This window comes from Argopecten irradians, chromosome 16, assembly GCF_041381155.1.
Source record: "Argopecten irradians isolate NY chromosome 16, Ai_NY, whole genome shotgun sequence".
NCBI classification, from domain to species: Eukaryota; Metazoa; Mollusca; class Bivalvia; order Pectinida; family Pectinidae; genus Argopecten; species Argopecten irradians.
The window spans coordinates 8,468,233-8,489,140 of NC_091149.1; the positions used below are offsets into that span (position 1 = coordinate 8,468,233).

General features: G+C 35.0%; 1 protein-coding gene across 9 annotated transcripts in view; it reads right to left on the reverse strand.

Annotated features, from left to right (window-relative positions):
• LOC138311166 (frizzled-5-like) overlaps nucleotides 1-20,908 on the reverse strand; it is a 109,389-nt gene that overhangs the window by 5,930 nt on the left and 82,551 nt on the right. Inside the window, exon 1 of one of the 9 annotated variants that reach the window (XM_069252640.1) lies at nucleotides 11,787-11,853. The exons of 7 other annotated variants lie outside the window; for them this stretch is intronic. The gene's annotated coding sequence lies outside the window, so the exon portion shown is untranslated. Of the gene's footprint in view, nucleotides 1-100; nucleotides 418-11,786; nucleotides 11,854-20,908 lie in introns of those variants that run through there. One more of the 9 variants, XM_069252639.1, reaches the window with a different exon arrangement.

Here is a 20,908-nt window from a genome sequence, read left to right on the forward strand (position 1 = left end):
ACAAAGTTGTGTAAAGAGAAGAAAACAAACTTCTCGTATTTCGCAAACACAGTCTAGTAAAAGGTTGAGTAAAATGTACACAAACGAAAAACGGTCTTACGTGTTTTAGCCCGGCCAGCGTATACTAAATCGTCTTACATATGTAATGGTGTCGTAGAGGATTAACAAAATCCCTTAGAGAACTTCTTTCTGTCGTTTTCCTTGAGGCTTTGAGCAACATTAAATACTAACTGTAATCCAAAGCTATGCGTGTGTGTATATATATCTAAACGAACGTACAGTCACAGAACAAATGCTCGCTGTTTTCTTGGTATGACCAACACGCAAAAAAGTTCCACATGAAATGTTTAAATTTGACTGACTATGAAAACGAACTGCTGCCCTTCCAGTATTTCCACCTCTGTGTGCTCAGTCTGTCATGAAACAAGACGTCAATTCATACCCGACACGAGAGCTGTCAATCAAGTAACCTTATCGCCAATCACAAGCCCTCATGTCAAAGATTAGGCCCCGCCCCCATAATTAGCTGCGTGTAAGCTGAGATATCATCGAGCCCCGAGCGATTTGAGAACCTCGCTCTCTGATAAGCGACAAATCTCGGGACTCGGAAAAAAAAATTATAAAGAAAATAAATATGATAGATAAATATTTAAACATGCCACCGTCAAGCTTTAAATCCATTTTAGTTTCCTGTAAATTTACTCTCGATATGTCAAGCTTGTCTAAATAAAGAGATGTTTATCTCGAGGACTTTTTAGTGGTTTAATGGGTTGGAAAATATCACTGTCAGAATTTCGAGACGGTATGGTATTTATTTCATAAACAGCCACACACAAACACCTAATATTACACGAGATCTGACTTTATGAAGTGACAATGGTTTAGTGTTATTGTTTGTTAAAGTGAAAATGCCTTGAAACAATTGTTTAAACAATTTATACATTCTCTCTGATATCTCACTTATAAACCTTTTCAGGAACGCAATTAGAACAAATATTAAAAATTCAGGGGTATCTTCATTTAATTTCTTTAATATAGGATAATAAAAACCTTTAGCTCCATTGTTTAATATTTCAATATACATAACAGAGACCTAGATATAATATCTAGGTCTCTGTACATATACATAGTTACAAAGAATCTGTCTCAAATAGTTAACAGAGCCATATTTCTTTTTTGAAAATCAAATCTTGACATTCAGAATTATGAAAAATGTTATCAGTTTCATTTTAAGAATATTGGTGAGAAAAGTTCAAAAATGTCACTTGACATGAACCTGATCACCACAGACAAGCTATAACAGTTCTTATTTTCAAAACAAATCTGTCATTCCCTTCATTTTAGAAAACCAGAGGTTGACTACTATTCACTACTGGAAAAATTTATCTTCGCCTACTTTGTTGTTGTACTAACAGAAATTCAAAATCTATAAATTCATTTTAAAGTTACGCTACATTTTAGAAAATTTGACAAAATGTATAAAAGATCTGGCATAAGAATTGAGTAATATATAGTATTTAAAAAATTCTCTGAACAATGTTGAATCATTTTGCAGGAAAAGTTATATTTATTCTGATCATATTCATTACAGAAAGGCAGAAGTAAGTTGACTTGTCACATCGTTTTATTCAACTTCTGACAAGATGTCAAAAAGTACATTTACAGTAGTTATATGCATGTTCAAATGGTATTGCTTTCTGATACTGTCGTTGAAATAATTCTTATATCTTTTTTAATAATTGCTAAAAAACGAAGATGAATTGACTTCAAAATACACTATATTTTGGTGTGAATGATAAAAGGTCAATGGATAAAATACTCCAAGGAGATGTATATATATAGGAGCTGAGATATATATGTATGAATGTTTGCAATAAGGAAGTTTTTCGTATCCCAAACTGTTTAAATATCACATATGAATATCTATAACCAACTTCAAATAAGCACTTAAACATATAATTGATACAATCTGAATTAAATTCGACATTCATTATTTATTGGGTTTTTTATAATCACATGATTTTTAAGTCAATGTGCATTTTTTTCTTACTTTTCAGCTATTTCGAAATTATCTCGCATGATTCCTAAAATTAAAAGTTTTCTCGTGAATGAGACGTCGATTTCTCCAATTTCATCTTCGAGTTACTCATCGATAATTAAACATAATCTGTCAGCGTTAATTAAGACAAAAATACCTAAATAAAAAAAACATTTTAATTAAATTTGAAAGTGTAAACTCATATCAAACTAAAATGTTTCGAGGCTCGTTTGCCACGACAATCTCTAGACGTGAAATGTGTTCACCGATAGAATTAGATCAACGTCTTCATTATAATTGTTCATTATCGCGTATTGTTACTTACATGGCAATGAGCCTTACATAAACGACTCAATTAACGATCGACCTTACACGAGCGTGCTACGTCAGCACCGGGGTGTGAAACTACAGTCCAGACTGACCAATCAGTGACCCCTAATTAATCATTGTCGTGAAAACTGACCCTTAACGTCCACTTGATTAGCTTTACTTAATTAGTGTCCTTTGCGTCACGGACAAGTGTAGACTAATTACCGCCCCTGTCACAACAGGTATATGCTAGCGTGTGTACTAGGTACATCCCGGCAGGGGGCGCTCTAGGTGCTAATTAATTTGGTAGTTTGGTACAGAGCGTGTTGTAAGTTTCCTAATATATTCTATGTACGTAGAATAACAAGGGAATATGATTTCACTCGGCTGATAACTAATATTTTCATAAACGGAGTCTGAAAGCAGATTCTTCCAGTACTGGCAATAATAATTTAGATACATGTAATCATCCAAAGTCCAAACAAAAGAAAAAGTAGATTATATATCAATATCGCGAGATCTTGTTAAGATATATATGTACAGGTATCTGACGACCGTATTACCAAAGAAGTTATGTAATATATGATAAGGCAGACTTGGATTAGAACAATTGCCGACAGTATTCGAACCTATATCCTGATAACAGGGGCATAGAAAAACTCAAGGCAGATGATGCACCCGATAAAGAGATTCTGATACATGTATTTAAAAAGATGTGATTTTAGCATCATTTTCCATTTGAGAAAAAAAGTTCAAAGGATCGGCATCATGAAAGGCCTTTTGCACTAAGTCACATTCCGTATTGATCAAACATTATAGATTGGTCCTTTGATGTTCGTCAAAATATTACTTAGTTTGCTGATCAAACGATGACGTTTTGCATATAAACAGGAGGTACCATTTGTACGACAAAACGTCTGGAAAAGACAAGTATAAAATCAACACCATTGGTGACCGATTAACGGATTTCGTATCGCCATACTTTAAACAATTGACACAAATCAAAGAAAGTTTCGAGTTGTCCGCCCTTGGATGATTCAGAAAACAAATATGCAATGGTTGCTTGACCCAGACCCAATCGCAACATATTGGAGAAATTTCTATCAGTCTTTCAGTCTTGGTAACGTTCTAGGAGAATTTCATCCTCTAGACCCGATGGGTTACTATCACTGCCATCATATGACGACAGTAATATTAAAGATGCTCCATCGACGACAGAGCATAAACGATACTCATCATTTTTACAATAATTAGTGTTTAATCGTGTATATATATGTCTAATTAATACAAAAGTTATATAAAATTATTCAATTTGCTTTTGGGTCATGCGCAATCAGTACTTCATTCCATATAGGACATAGTGCAAGGGATTTTTTTCGGGATGCAATTAATTATTTTTGATATATTTATTTTGAAGTAAAATTAGAAGCTCAAACTTTTCAATAATGGTAATGGTGTCAAGTGAGTAACTTTTTTAAAAAATACTAAATCGTCTTCGCCTGGTTTTGATAAAGAAAACATTCCATATGTCAATGGTGGAGCATCTTTAATACATATTTAGCAAACACGGGAGTTGCGAATGAGCAGGAATTTGAAATGATTGAGCGAGGGAGCATTTTAATAAATTATGGATAGAGCAATTTCAATAGTTTAACAGCAGTGATAATAACCCCTGGAGTATCGAGGATGACACTAATTGTGAAGTATCATCTTTATCGGGATTTTATGTATTTTTTCCCTACACGTAGTTCACTATAAGATAATCTCTTTATACTAGGGACATGTTATTTCTTCTCAGTCGACGTCAAAACAATATTGTAAAGATTTAACATTCAAACACAAGTGCCTTATCCAGTATAATCTATGTTACCCAAACTTACACAATTCACGTCAAAACAGTTCAGAGTCGAGTCGCCAGCAAGTCCCTAAAACGTAACGATGTGCAATGCTCGTTTGATACAATAGATTCGGTTCTATTATTTAGTGTAACTAGTTTCCGTTATATTTTGAGATTGTGAGGTTTTTTTTCATTCTATTTCGAGGAAAATTACAGCAACACTTCTTACACTTTGAATAAAAGACTATAGTATCTGCATTTATCAAATAGAATTTTAATAAGTAAAGTTTTAAAATGGTTTTAAGTTTCTCTTTGGAGTACTTTCAATTCAAAGGGTAGATACTCCCTCAAGTTACTCTGCAAAAATACTATCAGTTTTGAAAATGATATATACCTGATCCCCACTGAATAAAGCTACGATTATTTTGACCATTTTTATTTATTTTTTTTTGCTGAAAAACAGATTGATAAAATATCTCCGACGGCGACATGTTATGAAATTTGATTCAAATCAAGCTAATATGTTTACGTATATAATATTTGCTGTATATAAATTGCAATTCGATCCGCAATTATATCATTAAATTTCAAACTGTCACCATTGAAATATGGATACAACACCTCAGTGTTTCTTGATTTTGACCGTACACGGGTTTGGATTGACAAAGGGTGGGCGATAGGGAGTTGTATTTGATCCACCACTATTTCACATGGAAAACAGTACGCGAAACGTTTCAAGCACAAATGAAAAAAAAAGAGGTTTTTTAAAAAAAACTTGTTGAATTGTGATTTTGCTCCTGATGTCTCGGGTAACAACACAATACATTAGTCGTGATGTGTACACATTTAGCCGAATCATGTAAATGCCTCCAATAGCTGACACATCCAATCTCGTTAGAGTCTTAAAACAGATTATAGGTTTTTAGGCTCCGGTCGTCCTAATAGTACACGGACAGGGGTAGAATTTACATCAGAGCCCAGGTACAATCTCACCAGATATCTCGTTAAACGGAGTTTTTGTTAAATTGCTTTACATTTATTTACAATGTGTAAAATTAGGCCAAGGTATTAAAGGTAGATTTTTTTACTATTTAAAATCCACAGTAAACAAAAACATGTTCTCATTGATCTCAAGAGTTAAATACAGATAATTTTTTTCAAAAAAAAAAAAAAAAAAAAATGAGCGAAAAACACATTTAATAACCAAAGACGTACTTTTAGATGTAGAACTACCGCTTATTCGTTTAAATATTTTTCTCATTAGTGTGATGATTAATGACCTTCAAAATTCTGCCAGATATCAATTATCTTTTCTTTTACTTCAATATATATATGATATACACTGTACACCAATAATAATTTGTACAACCGTTTAAGTTCATGTTAAAAGTTACGAAATGTGAAAACATTAAATTTTTGATTTATTAGCATGTCAAATAGAGCAATGCAATTTAGAGTTAAAAAGAGGACACGTGACTTTGGACGTATCGGAGTCACTGAGCTAGTAGTGTTCATGTCTTTGGTGCGCATTTTACTCGAGTGCACGTGCTTAACGAGGCAGTCATTACCGCGTTAACATTACACGTACATTTAAGCGTGATAACTTAAGGCTATAATTGTGTGCTGCAAATTGATAGTTGCAAAGTGCGGGTTTTGAAATTAGAAACTACATGTATAGGCGAAAAGAAATACTTGTATACCTCCATGGAAGGTACATGTAATCTATACAAAAAATACATTTTAAGGTATTTTACTGATATACCGGACCAGTCCGAAATACGGTGGATATTTGACATACATTATGTAATACTAATTTTGTTTACCTATACAGTATAAATTGTTGACCAATCAGTCTGTTCGAACCTATAGGGGTCTATGACCTTGGCCCTAATCTGTGTGTCCATCCCCATCCCTGTGTATCAGAACCCTAATAATGTATTTGGAGTCCCTCGTCTCATACTCTAAGCTTTAAGTGGTGACAGCTGGGGGTTTCCTAATAGCTATTTGTACACTCGTTGTCTAGAGCTCTGTCATTGTTTTGGGCCGAAATTTTGGTCAGTGTTTGAGATAACTTGGGATTAAGAGCTAACAATTACGTAAGTCCAGTTGACAGAGTGACCGTTGGTCAGCAGATGATCTCGAACACCTATGTCCGAAAATATTTCGGGAATCTTATCTAGTGACACGACCACCTGGAAAGAGCCTCTCGACCAAATCTCGCGAGAGTTTGTTTTCCCGGCAAACTTTGGATATTAGCACGTGCCATCTTATCAATGACTTTGACATTCTGATAAACGATACTTTTTCGCGGTAAATCACGTACATAATGTTTGGCTCGAAAATATTTTACCGAAAAGTACGTTCGTTTATACTGTCAAATTTTGTATGTCTTAGGAATCCTATAATGGCTATAGAATATCGTTTTCCACAGTAAATCATGGATGGAAGCGTTTGTACTTTACACATACAAGTTCCAAATGAAAATGTCGGAGTCAAAAACATCAGGATTTGTTCCTCCTATCTAAACAAGACTCTAAAATATTCTTTGATTATCATAATAGTAATTTTTAGTTACATTATGTTATCAATACACATGTATGCAAAATAATACATGATATAACTCGCTAATTAAGACTAATCAAAAATAGCAACATTTCAGTTTATTACTTGAGAGGAGAAAACCAAAGTCATAGATATATATACACAATGGATTGCACAAGACATCCGAGCGGAATAAAATTTTGTTAAGAAATGATAAGGTCTCGAGCATGTTTGTTTTAGCTAATGTTAAAATGATAGAATACAATGGTAATTTGGTAATTTTAGGTAAAATGATGGGATAAGACAATAAAAATGTCGTATTGTGTAAAAATCATTTTTGCACTGAATTCCATGACGTTCTATGCGTATTTTGAACTTCTTATTAAAACTGACCACAGTATGGCACAGCCGTCAAAATGATCAGGATATGTCATAATTTCTCTATCTTACCGGAAGTGGATACACTTAAAGATTAAGATAGCTTCAAATCTGGAGATCCGAAAAGTACACAACTTCTGAGCAAATGTATCCTGTCAAAACGAGACCTTGGCGAGGAAATATTCGAAAATTAATTAGAGTATCACTAATATAGGACTCGGCGACCGGAGACGCTATCTCCGGATTTGATCTAGTGTAAACTGATAAAGAGTATTTAGCTTCCTAGAAACATTCTGTTAATTATAAATCTGATTACCTGTCTGTATACTGTATATCTGTATACCTGGAGAACATTGATAAGTTTTGATTAAAACAGGTGCGCGGGTTTATTAGTTATAAACACACTCATGTATAATCCGCGTCTGTTTATAAGAAGCTCGTGGACTGACATGTATGATATGGTGATGTTGAAAAGAAAATCCATGTTATAAAATAAACGTACGGACACTGATTTACATACCGTACAGGTGATACTACTTATAATTTATATGTTGATGATGTATAGGAATTTCACGGCAATGTTTACAAGTGTATAAGTAAATTCACATCAAATATGAGTAGAAATGATTACATATCATTTATTAACAAATTTTATGGTGAATTTTATTTACAATAAAGCAAATTAGTTAATATAGAATAAAGTATTGAGATAAAGCCACAAAAAGACATCAACGTTTAGCCAATGATTATACTATTAGGTAATGTACTTGCTATCGACCCTCTAGCGCAAGAAGACACAAATGCAGATTTATTAAACAATTTTTGGTATTAAACATGTCTTATTTTTATCTTAAATGTTTGTTGAGTTACTCCTGTGGTTTATTACATAACCTGTGTCCGTCCATACTTGTCCAAACCTGGCTATATTTAGACATTGATACACCCGATAGGTTTATCAACTATCCCCGTGCCAGATTACGGCCAATGTAATCCCCAGATAGGCCAGAACTAATCCTGTAAATGGGGCAAAGATGTCCGTTTACCCACAGATGGCCAAATAAACGACTTAGCGTGGTCAAGACTGATAACGTGGTCAAAATATTGAGATAAATTAGTTAATTATTAACTGCATAAAGCAGGAGAAGTTTTAGGGTCGATAAACACGAGACATTTGTTTGTGTCCCTCGCACGGGTATTTCTCACAGAATTTAGAATTTAGAATCTAAGTTAGAGTCATTCGATTGCCGTTCAGAAAATCAAAACTATGGCCATCAAATTATAAGCTCTTTGTAAAGTATATTGAGAACAGTATCTATGCAAAATAGCTCTCTATATAAAATAGCAAAGGGACGGTATTAAAATTTCAGTTTTTGACAATTTTACGAGGATTTACTTTTCTGTAGCCGTTTGTTAAATGTACATACTTTGTTACTTGCGATTTACAATGATGGTTGATTTCGACATGGCGCACTGTCATTTTGTCGATCTGTCATGCGATTAGTGACAATACTAGTGCGACTTTGCGCAAAGTGAAGGGCGCCTATGCGCTCTGCGACAGTGCGACAAAGCGCCGTGTAACGAGCGACAGTGCGCCAAAGTATATATCCCCATAGATGAGAACCACCATTGTAGATAGACATGAATTTTAAAGTGAGTGCCTCTTACACAGAGGTCGCCGTATCGTACGATGGTGACATTTTGTAGTCACTGTTGAATTTTTCCATTTATAATATTTATAAACAATATCATATGTTAAAAAATCATGGCTTATATTTTTGAATTCATATTTTTATTTTTAAAACGGTTGCTATTATTTCTAATCATGTCGATGTGTCCTCTAATGTTTTGTTCAAGGTATACATGTGTACATGATAGTAAAATGAATGAAATCAACGAGAAAGGAGTGGAGACGGAGAGGGAAGTGTTTGGCCTGAGCTGGACAGTGGTCACTGGCCATGGTGGACAGAGACTAAGGATGCTTAACACATTGTTTGTCCCTACAGAGATCTAAATCCTTTGATGCCGTTTATCTCTAATTGGGTCCGAAACTGGCCGAGTGCCGGACTCAATAACAATACTCGTAACCGCGATAACATTCCTCAGGTGTGATGATGGGCACATCAAAGGACAATAATTACAGGTAAAATAGCTACTTATAACAGGTAAAAAGCAGGTGAATCTCATTAGTGTACCTTTCAATGTAAAACTCGGTAAATATTTTTATTTGCGTGCGAATTGTGTGACCTTGTACATTTTAATGATAAAGTGTGTTGACAGGTTGAAGATAGACGTTAACATGGTACAAGGCATCCTCGATACTCCAGGGGTTCCGATCACCTACGATCTCTGGACTATCTCATAGTAAAACTGGAGGCAGTTCATAAGAAAATCTGAACCAATTGAAGCCTTGAAATATTTCATTTGAAGACTACAGAGAGAGCGACACCCAACTTCAGTCACTCAGTCAACCACATTGTACCATTATATAGCTCTTTTGATGTGCATCAAAGGATCAAATTACCCGTTATGTTGTCACCAGATTTATTATGATAGCCTAGGGGTGTCGTAAGTGATCGGAACCCCTGGAGTATCGAGGATGTGTAAAGGGATGACTAATTAAATATCAGATATTTATCTCAATGGCAATGAAACTATTTCCTACGTATACATGATCACAAATCAAACGACATCAAAATAACAACAAAATTATAGATATTTACGCAGTCTCACTTAAAAATGTACATGCAGAATTTGTTACCACACGCTCCAAAGGCGTAAGCGTTCTTTGTTTAATCGATGCCTTGGTTTTTATAGGATATGTGTTCGTCAAACCACACTATTTCGGGTGATAGAAATAGGTTATCTTAGTTTTAGAAATCAGAGAACCATAACAAGTACATACATTATGTATAGAAATTTGCATATAAAAAGCCAGTGGTAGAATTACAGAAAAAAAAAATAACTTAAAAAAAATGTTATAACGGGGGTTCGTGTCACTGAAATAGTTAATATACACCACAGAGCACCATAAGGTGAAATCTATCTTTTACAAACATCAGAGGTCAACATATTTATCGCCGAAATCTTCAATAATAGAGAAAAGCTAAATAAATATTTGTCAAGCTTCGTGCCGGGGTCAGGGGTTAGTAACCTGGGACTGTGACGGGAATACAGATGTGGAAGGGGCGGATTGAATGAGAGGGGCTGGCCGAGAAGGGAGACATATGGGGACAGGTGTTGACCAAAGACGAGGCCAGAGGCTGGTATGGAAGAAATGAAGACGGGGGACTACAAATTATGGAGTGAGTTTACAATGTATACTGTAGTATGATTCTGGGACCGGGGCTACAAAGTATGCCATGAGACTTGGACCGGGGACCATAAAGTTGGACATGAGGCTGGGCCGCGGACTACAAAGTATGACATGAGGCTGGGACAGGGGACTACATAGTATGCCATGAGGCTAGGACCGGGGACTACAAAGTCTGACATGAGGCTAGGACCGGTGACTATAAAGTCTGACATGAGGCTGGGACAGGGGACTGAGAAACTATGACAGAAGGTTAGGACCAGGGACTGCAAAGCATGAGATGAGGCTGGGACAGGGGACTAGAAACTATGACATGAGGATGGGACCGGGGACTACAAAGTCTGACATGAGGCTGGGACCGGGACTACATAGTATGACATGAGGTTAGGACGGGACTACAAAGTACATGAGCTGGACAGGGACTACTGTTGACATGAGGTGGACAGGGGACTACAAAGTATGACATGAGACTGGGATCAGGGATAAGGACTAAGTTGACATGAGGCGACAGGGACTACAAAGTATGACATGAGCTGGGACAGGGACTATAATGGACACGAGCTGGACAGGGTACAAAGTATGACATGAGACTGGGATCAGGGACTATAATGTTTGACATGAGCACTGGGACAGGGGACTACAAATTAAAGCATGACATGGTGATGAAAGTTAAATTATATGACATGACATTTCGGAGGGAGTATACATAGCGTTATTGGACGACTACAAATCAAAGAACATATCCACGTATACGTACAATGAGTATATACGGTAAAGCAAATATATTTTCTTTACTGAATTGTATTGCACTGGATTACTTATACATTATGAACTAAAGCAAAAAAATGTGAGTTGTCATATCTCTACAATCCAACTTCTTAAAATAAAACATTTTCTTCAAATCGACCATAAGGTTATAATTATACTGTGATCATTTTTCAGTTTCATAATGAGGAAAAACGGTATAAAGCTAGTATATTAATAATCCGAAATAAAAGGCCAAAATAAATTCAAAGTAAAATCAAAATCATTTCTATTTCTATTTTTCAGTTTCAAAAAGGGTTGCGACATATAACTCGATTTCATAGGTAATAACATAAAATGTATGGGCTGTAAAATTACTTTGATTATTTTTAAGGAAACTTCTGAAAATATTTTATAGGGTTATTTGTCAACATTAATCCGCCCAAATATATTCTTGTCATTTATAATGTATATCCAATACCCATACCCCTGTTATAAATTGTTAATTTGTGTTGCATCTAATAATTGACAGCATAATTAATTTTAACTAATTACGTATATATTGTAGTCATTAATAAAATTACGTATATATTGTAGTCATTAATAAAACTGACAAAAATGTATCCTACCTTACGAAATGTTCTCTGTCTATGATGGGTCAAGCAAACTGACCGTTATTGTCTGTGGTCTGGACGAAAATGTTGGTCAGTCTAAGATAGCCAAGTGGTATATGTAAACTGGTCAACAAAAACAGGGGGAGGCGCCTGACCACGTGTAAATATTGACTTACAAAATCTCTATAAAACACATTATACGGCGTGTTGGTACTTACAATTACCCTGTCACAATACCCCAACAAATACCGCTCATTAGACATAGATAATCGAGTCCGTTGTTTTGGTCGCTAAACCAGCTCCCTATACGGACAATACCGACCCCTCGGGACTGTTACCACATGGCCTAAACCTTGTAACACCAGATTAGGGTCTCGCTCACCTGTAACCGCAGGTTCTTGTTTTTATACTGATAAGGCTTTCAAAGCCACTCAGTGCTATAAAGACTAAGTGACAATAAGAGGCGTTTGTAGGCGAGTTGTTTTGCTTTTATGATAATTTACCGAACATTGTACTCAATGTTATCATAACGTCAAAATTAATGGCTTATAATCTTATTCTTTGGAAAACTCAACACAGTAATTATTTTGGAGAGAGAGCCTAATTAGCATACCACTTATTTTTTTGTAAGTAAATATTTATGTGTAAACGAAAATTTTTATAGATCTAGATCTATCAATGTATGTCTATATAATTGAATGCATAAATGGAAGAGATAAGATAAAAAAAGTAAGGACCATTGTGTTGGCATTTATGAATATTATTTTGTGAATGGAATGACATTTCAGTATATCTAAAGTAATTTAATTGGTTTAAAGATATTTAATTTTAGTAAACTCTCATACATACACATACATTCGAAGCTACGATTGAAAACATGCGTATACTTTATATTAATTCCTTTCATAAAATATGAAAGTAATCTTATTATGGCAGCAATGTAAAGGGCTTAATATGTTACCAAAATTTTAGTGCAAAGTTGAAAAGATGCGTCACATTATAAAGTGCGCATTTATACCCAGAAAATCTATTTTTGTTTTGTATTCTACCGAATAAAAGCCAATTTGGAATAGAACATTCACATTTTATAACACGTGTATGTTACACAAATATATAATTAGTTCAAAAAATGTTTCTTATTTGTTTCCAAATTTTTATAAATCAATAGGATGCATCACACTTTCCCTTCATAATTCTTGTGCATCGATCTTTAATCTATAAATCACTTTTTCCGGCTTAAAACAATCAAAGTCAGAGGTCCCTCCCTCATTCTTGAGCATCTTTAAAGTGCCAAAATCCGTATATATCTTTTTTTTTTCATGATTTAGAAAATAAATATTGTTGTAAATCAGATAGAGACAGGACTAAATCGAAGTCAAGGTGAGCGATAATGATTCGGAAACTTTTGAAAAAATTCAAATAAATATTAAACATCGCTAGGTGAGTCCCATTTAGTCAAACAAACGGAGTTATCCGACAGTATAACGTCGTTGCCGAGAACGTCATGTGACTACCGTAACTACGTAACGTCTGTCCGAAATTTTCCGAGAAGGGGTCATGAACTTTCCGACTTCCATTCGGAAATAATCGTAACTTCTATGGCGACCAGTTTAAAATGAAGACATGTTTACAAGTATCGACTTTCAACAACTGCTGTACCAAATTTTTTAAGAAATCATTTTAAATATTCTTTGATATAACTCAATTTCAACTACATCTACAAATACTAACAATATCGGGGGCGAATCTTACAACTTTTTGCCTTTAAAATAATCAAAGTCGTATATGCATGATCTCAAGTTCAAACTTTTGTGAACCAAAATAACTATTTCCATGTAGCTATTTTCCGAGACCTTAATTTTTTCACGATGTTTCCACCTCACTGAACCCGACTAAGCCTCTACATCTGTTTGTAACCGGAAGAAAGTAAAACTTTAATCCAAGATAAACAATGACGTCATAAGTGTTAATATTTACCGGTAAACCATTACGTCACAACATACAGACACATTAAGCCGGTACACGTGCGCACGTAACCGTTACCACGGCCATATTATGGTGTATATCTATACAATAAAGGAAACAGGTTCCGAATAGCAGCAGGAGCACATGCTTAGACTCTGTGTGTGAGACTAATTTGACCCCTTATTGCGCTAAATTTATATTCTCCTGAAACGGATTTTTTCATATCGTTATTTTTACTGAGTTGTACAGTGCATCATAATAAGTTGCTTGTACAACGTACAAGTTACATAGTAGTAAAGATTTCAAATCGATACAAATAAGCTTTATTATGGCAGAGTTCATTTTTATTATGCGAGCTGCTGACCTGTAAGTAACTTCATTGTATACATATAGTTAGAATTGTATTGTTTGTATCCTCGATACTCCGGTGGTTACTATATATCACTGTCGTAGTGACAGTGATAGTATAGTGATAGTAACCACTGAAATATTGATGATGTATTGTTTGTTGACGTTTTTTGACGCCGTTGTGTCTTATTTATGACGCCATTAGACATAAGCGACTGTTCCGTCAAATTCTTATGGTATTATGTATTGACGCTGTGAGACGTCTTTTGACGCCGATGTGTTTGATTTAACGCCACGAGATACGTATACGTTTTGCACTATGAGACCATTATGATACCGTTGTATCACTGGACGGATACTATTTTCGACGAGATGACGTCAACAACAACAAAAAATCGCGACGTCAAAACACAAACACAAAACTTTAAACTTACGGTTTACATGGTAACGCTTTGACGCTCCTTACTCAATTATAGATTACGTCGACTTTTTTATCGCCATTTCCAGATATTGTAAATGTTCATGCTACCCTTGAATATATGAGAATTATATATGTATTCACAACACACGGTATTTTGACCTTACGAAATGTATTGTTTTGTAAATGGGAACTCTAAACATTTGACGAATTATAAAATGAATCTAAAACTGTCGACTCAGAGATGTGAGTACAATATCTTACTGTCATCGAGACATTCTCATTTAGGAAGAAAATTGCATTCTGTACACAAGACATCTTGTCCTTTGAGAGCAAGAAATTTTTAGCCTCGGGGCTTTCTTCAGCTGCGTGGCGCTCTCTCTTCTGTTCACCGAAAGAATTAATTAGAGTCTTGTCGAAAAAAATATCTTCATGAAATCACACCAGATACAGTACATTGATGTGAGTCATCAAAGCTGTGTTCGGCATCAAATCACTTCTCACCAAACCGGAAGTCAGGAAATAATTCGATAGAAATGATTTTAATGTTTGTGGTTCAACGTCCCATGTGACCATGAAAATGGCTGATTAAAAATTTCTAAATGATGATAATGAACAAAGCGGAACGAATTTATCATTGAGAACAACTTCAAGGTTTCTTGAGTTATTGTGTTATATTTAGTAAAAGCCATTCCATGGCTCTACGGATGGTTTTATAAGAAGCGAAGGGCGAATGATAATAAACTGGCTTAAAGTGAATAGTCGAGCGAAGAAAACCAGTCTAAATGCGTTCATTGGCCTTCCAAAAGTTCTCACATATTAATACGACGGTCAAGTTCTGCTTAGTTTCCCACTTCTGACCATTAAAGTAAAGAAAAGTTGAAAGCATCGAAAGCGAGGCTGTGTGGAAATGTAACCACGGACATAGTGAGCCGGGAGGACGTTTTAGAATTCCCACACTTTAAATTAATTTCTTCGTACGCAGACAGATTTTGACGAGAGATTTTATTTTTCCATTTCATAAGAAATTATACTGGATACATTCACACCATTTTTACCGACTTTAGCCATTCTTGCCCGACTGTTCACTTTAACCTCTTGATTCAAATTATTAGCAAATTCAACAAATTAGATCTGAAAATATTGTTCAACGTTGTATCTTTCAGCTTAAAAGAATTTGTCACTGACGCAATGAAGCTTTCGACGCCAATATTTTATAAAAACAAATACTATTCAAAGAGGTAATTGGACTTGTATTGGATACAAACCCACGTATATTTGTACATGTGTAACTATAAACAAATGCCTTAATGAGTCCATGTTACGACTTTCTGACGTGGGAATGCACGTCCTGTGTTCCGTTAGCCTCGCATCACAAATCACGTGGTCTTAGTAGTTCCATTGTAAACTCATATTCCTGTGGATATCGACATGCCCCGGATCGATTAATTACGTTTGTCTGGTCATGTCGGGCAATGTACGTGCATCCAGAGGTGAATCACGAGGTCTACGAGACAAGAGATTAGTCATTTATATAATGGGATGTATTGTTAGCTTTATATTACACGTAGCAAACCACGCATCATGGCCATCATCAACATTGTAGTCTATCAGAATGACATTGCAACGGTCAAACAATCTCGCATTCTCTTACAGAATAACTGACACAAATTTATCAATCGCTAAAAACCTTTTATACTGTCTATAGACGATTTATTGACATGTATATTTCCTTGTGGTCAAGATGACAAATTGATGTCACTGTGACAGTCCGATGTTCATCATCTTTGAATCATCTTCGACGAGATATAGTTGTCTGTTGACGGCTCATTTTACCAAACATTAATTGTAATTTAAATTGTTGAGGCTGCTCATTTCCAGTATTCAGCGAACAGGATGGAAATGGACGAAAAAATGAAATTTTATTTGCACAAAACGAGTTTGGTGCCCGTGACCAAATCTGGCGTCTGTTGCGTCACCCTGACGAAAACTGCATGTAAAAAGTACATGTTAGTACATATTACAACTGGCGCACATGTACATATATTTTAGCGCATTTCGCGCCAAAAACATAGCACCAAAACTACTATAATTCCATTTCCCGATATGTTACAGATAATACAATATTGATTGGCCATTATATAGATACATATATACGTGAATTGTTCATTGTCAAGTTCCGGAAACATTTTAATCGCTGATTAGTACTGCTAAGCGTTTCAGCGATGTTCAATAATGACATCAACTTTCCGAGGAATTGGAGTATCATGTTCATACTGTAATAGTGTCTAATTTACGAAGCCAATCAAGGTACAGCAAATCCGGAAAAGAGATGATGATTTTATACCACAGTAGATGGACATATAGAAATTTCCGGAACTTTCGTCGTTATCAGCATTTGGCGGATATGTTAGAAAGTCCCTGTAAGTCAAATCCATATCATCAGTAAATGCGCTCTAATTTAATCTTACTGATGACATTTCGTCAATATTCCGGATTTCAGAACACTGATAATTAATGCTAGAGTCACTGGTACTCTTACAATTAACGGGAATGGAAGAGGAGAGTTACTGATGGGTTGTTACTCAATATGACCAATACAGTCCAAATCAAGCGTTTAATTGACATAGTTCGTCTAATTGCCGGAACCAAACCACCGGTAAATGCACAAAAGCGGACTCCAGATTTTCCGTCTTTGGATCTCTCTATTATTCACTCCTAATGCCGGTGGAATACTAATGAATGTGTAGGTCGATTTATTGTCAATAATTTAGAATTTGTACTGACAAAGGTTGCCATGGTAATTATGTGTTTAGATGTGACTATAGTACTAGAATAAGTCGTATTGAACACGTGTTAATGGTACTAACAAACACGTGTGATGAAGACAAATTATTTCTCGGATTGTACAGTATTGAAGATTTTCAAAAATGCTTCAGTATTTTGAACACCACACGCAATGATTTGAGAATAAATTGGCGATATTTAAAACAATAAAATTGTATATGCATATGAGTTAATTTAGCCTTCTGTGAAACCCATGGGTCTGAGAATTAGTTACAGTTTATATAAGACCAGTTTTAGATGAGTTAGTTTATATAAGACCAGTTTTAGATGAGTTAGTGGTCTAGATAAAAAGAACGGTAAAAATCATACTCTGTAATGTACTATACACGCATTACTCCTAAAACATCAAAAAATGGTCAATGGACACTCTGGTGGATTCAAAATTATAATAACTGTAACTAATTATCAGATCCATTTTATCTAAACTAACTTAGACAACAAATTTAAAATTACTGCTATAAAAAGACACCATTTTTATTTTCATGTTTCAGATGTATCTGTATTAAGTTACGTAAGAACTCGATCGGACGGAGAAACCTTAGAAACGTCAGAACTCAATATATATTAGCATTATTACATCTGTATTTCCCTGATCCTATATTAAGCCATGCCTGTACATGTATGTCACTATCTACAGGGAAAGTCAAGTTCGGAATCCTACAGAGTAAAATTGTTTTGATTTTACGTCCAAACCCACGGGAGGAACCAAGCAGGCGGAGATTAAGGAAGTTTTCATTTGCGGGGTTTATTCTAGTTTGAACAGCGCGTCAGTATATCTTTATCTGCGGGGTTTACTAACCCTCCACCGGGTTCTTACTCACAGAAAACTCAAGTTAGACACACATAAACAAATATTTTACTCTGATTAGCAGGTTTTGTAGGGAATTTTGACAATTTATCGCTTGTTTCTAGCTTGGTGTTTACGCATCTGCGTCGGCTGAGATAAGGTTCTGTACATGCCAAAACATTGCGGATTTTGGTGCCAAGTCGAGCCGAGAGAAACCAAAACAGAAGGCGTTTGTTACGGAGCCCAAATTCAAGAGTGACCTCCCTTTATTTTGGACTGAATCCTTCCAGCACGAAAACGGATCTAATGACACAAGTAATTAATTTTTCCTGATATATAAGTATCGCTAAATTTCAACACGTACAGATGGAGTGATAGCCGTGCTAGCTTTGGGTAGGGTTTTAGATGTCGATCTGGATTGACCCTGAAACCCCTTCACACATATTTGTCTACATGATCCGTAGATAATGTCAGAAAAAAATCGTACTCAATCAACTAAATATATTTAAAAAGGACGAATTCCCGATAAACATTTTCCTAAAATTGTTAGAAAAATCGTGACAGCGAAAAAACAGTCATAACACTACATCTTCCACTTTATCCTTTTTTGAATGGTATCGTCCGTTTTATGATTTTCCCACGCAAATTTTATCATTCCTTCCATGAATAAGGGCTAGAAAATCCCCCTCCCTGCGGAACCCCTCCTTCTGGACCCCTCTAACATGTCAGTCGTTTCAATATATATTGGCCTAACCAATTCAAAACACAATGAAACTCCCAAGTTTGACCTATTCAGAGTAATGCGTTTTAACTTTACATGCGTGTATCGGGTTGTCTATAAACGCCAAAAAATGAACAATGGTTTTAATAAAAATGTATGTGTAAACATCCAGACAATTAAAGACAATATGATTTGCAAAAGTCTTGTTTATTAGGAGTTCCATGAAATTGGCTAGCTCATGAACTCCTTGAATATTCTTTAGGTGATACAAATGTTTTTTTACTTATAATCATTTTCTTTCATGTCCGTTTGATTGTACTTCAATACAGAAGACGTGTCTGACCAAGTGATCGATTTGTATTATTACGACCTGGCCGTCCATCGTTTTATTGAGGGAAGAACAACATGCGAACATGTGGAAAAGGGTTTAATTTGTCCGATGTAGTTCTCGGGGGCAGAAACCGTCCATGTCCTGTCACAGGCCGGCGATTGATTGACAGGAATATTATGGAGCACTGGCCCTTTAACTCTGATAAAACGATACCGTCATAGGTAAAATGTCATAAAAAATCGATTAGTAAATTGAATAAAAGTAATTATTATCTTGTCAAATCCGCGTCATGAATGTATAGAATTAGCGTAATAATATTTTGCAGCGCAAGAAAATATCCCAAGGCAAATCGCCGGAAGCGGACGAAAGTACGCGACGACAAGGGCCACACGACATCTGCCGAGGTGTTAAAGTTGTATAGTATGGATATGCAAGATTGTTTACAGATAACTCCGGGAGCTAAACAATCCTGTTTTTGAAGAAATTCAAGTTTTGACGTTTTCTGACAAATGAATGTTGTCAAAAACGTTTACCAATATTGACTCAGTTTTGTCAATTATGTTATACCATGACATATTGGCATTGTCAAAATTTATTTTGAATTCAAAACAAGTTTTCATATTTTAAAGATATGTCCTGATTTGAATTGCAATTAAAGACCTTTATTATTATATGAAAGAAATTCAAGTTTTTGACGTTTTCTGACAAATGAATGTTGTCAAGAACTTTAGTCATTATTGACTTTCGCCATTTTTTTTAACAATGACATATTGACATCGTCTAAACAAGTTTTCGTATTTTGAAGATATGTCGTAATTTGAATTACAATTAAAGCTCTTTCAAATCATCTATTTCACCGGATTTAAAAAAGTTGCAGCCTCCGAAATATTTTGGATTTGTTGGTAGAAAAATTAATAGTATACATACAAAGCTGCGCCATCAAAATATTTTTCTGAGAAATGATTTATTTCGAGTTAATCTTGTAGAAACCCCTGAATGTTTAAGTGGCATCCCTTGAGGATATTCATTCCACTATTTCTTTGACCTTGTTTTCACCTTGAGAGGCGTTTAATTTTGATAGGCTCAGTGATATAGATTTATACATTGATAATAATTTACTTCCTTTTGGAGATGAAAATCTGCAAATAGATTTGAATATTTTAATTTTCAGATATTTGCATTATCTAATTACGACCAGCAATATATGTTAATATCCGTACTGTGATGATTGTAAATATCGGTATTTTGACACGGATAACAATGCTGCCACAGTTATGATAATATATATTGACTTTTACTTTTCTTGGCCACATATTGTACATGTTTTGGGAGAGAGCGTTGATAATGTTGTAATAACTTTTGCCATATCATATTGTCGATGATTATGGTAATAAAATGTTTAAATTCTAAAGCTCTTTATTATTATAGTTAAGAAATTTTGATAAATGAATGTTGTCAATAACTTTTTCCATTACTGACTTTAATCATTTTTTACATTGACATGTTGACATTGTCAAAATGTTGTTTCAAAACAAGTTTTCGTATTTTTTTAACATATGTTGTAATTTCGAAGCAGGAACTCTTAAATGTTATTAAAGAAATTCAAGTTTTTGACGTTTACGGGCAAATGAATGTTGTCAATGTCAAGAAGTTTTGCCATTATTGACTTCCGTCTCTTTTTACAATGACATATTCACATCATCAAAATGAAGTTTCAAAA